This window comes from Cannabis sativa, chromosome 4 (genome assembly GCF_029168945.1).
Source record: "Cannabis sativa cultivar Pink pepper isolate KNU-18-1 chromosome 4, ASM2916894v1, whole genome shotgun sequence".
Taxonomy (NCBI): domain Eukaryota; kingdom Viridiplantae; phylum Streptophyta; class Magnoliopsida; order Rosales; family Cannabaceae; genus Cannabis; species Cannabis sativa.
In genome coordinates, this window is record NC_083604.1 from 31,808,108 (window position 1) to 31,811,803 (window position 3,696).

Sequence of the window (3,696 nt, forward strand, 5' to 3'; positions counted from 1 at the left end):
ACGAGAAAAGAACGCTTACGCAGATTGTCTGGCCAAGCTAGCCTCGGACAACAAAATAGAAAAACTAAGGGTTGTACCCATCGAACACCTCACGGAGCCAAGCATCAAAGCCAAAGAAACGGTAGCTACTAATGAGTAAGGACCAAGTTGGATGGACTCCATCATCAAATATGTAATGAAAGGAGAATTGCCTAAGGAAAGGGTTGTATCCAGGAGGTTACAGTATCAGGCACATCGATACGCAATGATGGATATATCCTTTACTGGAGAGGGCTCAGCATGCCGTACTTAAGATGTGTGTCGGACCCTGAAGCTAGACGGATCATGCAGGAGGTCCATGAAGGGTTCTATGGAGATCACACCGGAGGTCCGAGTCTCTCAAAGAAAATATTAAGACAAGGTTAATTTTGCCCAACAATGATGAAAGATTGTGTAGAATATGTCCTAAAATGTGATTCGTGCCAAAGATTTGCAAACATACCGAGAACCCCGCCCAACGAAATTACCATAATGACTAGCCCCTGGCCCTTTGCAGTGTGGGGGAGATAGATCTCATTGGATCCTTACCAACGGGAAAGGGAGGGGTAAAGTATGCCATAGTGTCCGTGGACTATTTCACAAAATGGACAGAGGTCGAGCCTATGAAGACCATAACTGCTAAGAAAGCATTAGACTTTGTTATCAAAAACATCGTGTGTCGATACGGCTTGCCTCATAAAATAGTCTCAGACAATGGAAAGTAGTTTGACTGTGAAGAATTCACAAACTTTTGCAACCAAAAGAGAGTCATGAAAAGCTTCTCCGCGGTTGCAAGGCCGCAAACAAATGGACAGGCAGAAGCTGTCAACAAAATACTAAAATTCACCTTAAAGAAAAAGTTGTTGGCCTGGAAAAATAACTGGCCTGAAGAACTGCCACGAGTATTATGGGCCTACCGGACCACCCCAAGAACCACAACTGCAGACTCCCCATTCTCAATGGTGTACGGATGTGAAGCTATGGTACCAGTGGAAACCTTATTCCCATCCCACATAGGGGCAACATATGATCCTGCAACGAACGAAGCCTTATTACAAGAAGCAATGGATAAAATAGACGAGCTCCGGGATGAGTCTCAAGTACGGATAGCAGCTTATCAAAGAAAGGTGACTAAATACTTCAACGCCAAGGTCAAAGATAGAAAATTCACCATTGGCGAACTAGTCCTACGAATGGTCTTTCTAGGCACCCAAGAACCTGGAGTGGGGGTACTTGGGCCAAATTGGGAAGGACCGTATGAAATTCAGGATGAAATTAGCTCCGGGACCTATAAGCTAAAGAGAATGGACGCATCAACAGTGCCTAGGGCCTGGAATGCTGACCACCTATAAAAATACTATCAGTAGTTAAATACAAAGTTTATATTCTATAAAAGAACCTGTTCTGGACAAATATATGCAACCTCTTATGTAACTTTTAAAGCTAAGAGACCTAAACATTTCTTTTCATGTCACTTAGGGGGGCATATCATACGGGTAAGAAATAGGATAGATATAAACAGGATGAACATAAGAAAAGTAAAAGCTAAATAAATCCAAAGACGTACAAATTGTTCAGAAGACGAATAAATCCAAAAAAGAAAAGGGCCTGGGGCCAGGCCATAAAATGTCTCCCCTTAAAAGAAAATAGAATTGTTTTATAAGAAAGGGGAAGGATAAAATAAAGAAACAAACAAATCACTTAGTCAACCCGAGGAGGAAGACGGGGACCCCTGCGTTCCTCCAAGACAGCCTCAAGCTTCTTGTTCTTCTCCCATAAACGGGCCAGCACTTCCTTAGGATTAGGGTAGAAAGGGAGACGAGGTTCAAAGTTAATAGCTTTCCAGCACATGAACGCTCCATCATCAAAACGCTTCAAGCAGTGTTGACAAGTGACTGGGGCCAGTAAAGCATCCATCTTAGCTTTAGTTGCTTCTTTGTGAGCCTACTCCCTGAACTCACAGAGCTCTTTTACTTCAACAGTCAAACTAGTTGTTGTTTCCAAATCATTCTGCTACAGCTCCTCCAAAGATTTTAGCTTGGCAACGAGTTCTTGAACTTCTTCCCTAGAATCTCAAAGATCCCTCTTCGCTGCAGCAATAACCTCATCCTTGGCCTTCAGCGCCTCCAGATGGTTTCACTCCATGAGGACCTCCTTCCTCTGGACTTCATCCCGGATTGCCTTCTTCTGCCCCTCCGCCTCCCGGAGACACTTCATCACTTCCTCCATGCCACCAAACTCAGACATGGCGTACATGTGGTCAATCAGTGTCTTTAAAAGACGATCAGCCTCAACAGGAAAAAATATTAGAATCTTGTATAAAAAAATAAGAGGCATAAGAAATCTAAAAGATAAGAACTCACTACAGTGAGGGCAACGCTCATGTCCTGGATTTGGTACACGGGGTTAGTAGAAGCACAGGCCACATATCTCTTCATGGGGAGCTGGGTCAGGTCGGCGGCAAAGTGGGTCATCATCTCCGAAGCAAAGGGAGCCAAGCCAGGTCCCACAAAGCGGTTATACCAGTCAGTCAAGGGATCCAAATTAAAATCCCAGACGTCTCCAGTGTATTCACCTTGGAAAGATCCATCCTGGGCGTCCCTTACTGATTTCTTCGGAGGCTCGGCCTCCCCTTAGTGTTCTCCCCAAAGGCATAGTTGTACTTAGAAATCCCGAGCTTAACCCTTTCCTCATCAGGATGAACGGGAGTCAAGATAATACCCAGAGGCACATGATACTCATCCACCACAAAAGGAATCCTTTAGTCAGCGCTGGGAGCAGGAGTATCCACAAACCTCGGTTTCTTGACAGCCTCCGTCTCCACCATTTTCCCTTTACGTTTGCGATCCAAGGGAGGGATGATCTCTCCTTCTTCCTCTTCCTCATCAATCAAGACGACTTGGTCCTCAAAAACGTCGGCAGAAGATCTCCTAGGAGTCACCACTACATCGCGTGACTCAGGTAGGCCAACCTCAGGACTATAGGTACATGCAAGGATGTTCAGGAGGTCCTCCATTGGCTTCGCTGCTTAAGGAATAAACAAAGGAGTTAGAACATTGCTAAAAAAACCATGCATGCAAGAATAACATAATGAAACTAATCCTACTCTGGTGATCTAATTCTGGCCTAGCAAAGGTATATATTAAAAGGCTGGTGTCGTCGTCCCCTAGAAAGCTATCCTATGAGAGGAACCAACTGGAGGTCAGATAGGCTAAATGATCGAAGAGGATGGGTAAGGTGTTGGGTTTTATGCCCTAAATAAAACTCATTTCAATATAATCAGATTTACTTATTAATATAGATCAGAAATAACATTTAATGTTGCATGGTTCACATGATTTATTTCATGATTATATGTACATAATGTATAAATTCATCTGAAACCCTTTTCACATACTTGATCCTGTTTATTGTGCTGTCAACACATTGGAAAGTAAACATGACTATGTGAATAAAGTTTCCTAGATTTATCAGACATAGGGTTTTACTGATATGATAATCTACAACAGAGTTTACTTGCATTTGGAGAAGTGCTATGTTCTTTCCAGAGCATTGGTTAAAGTAAAGCTCAGGTTGGATGCATGGAGTATGCATCGGAAGGGACCGATATTGAACTTTGACTTAGATTTATTAAACTTACCGTAATATCTATTCAAGTCAATATCGCCTAGTTGATCT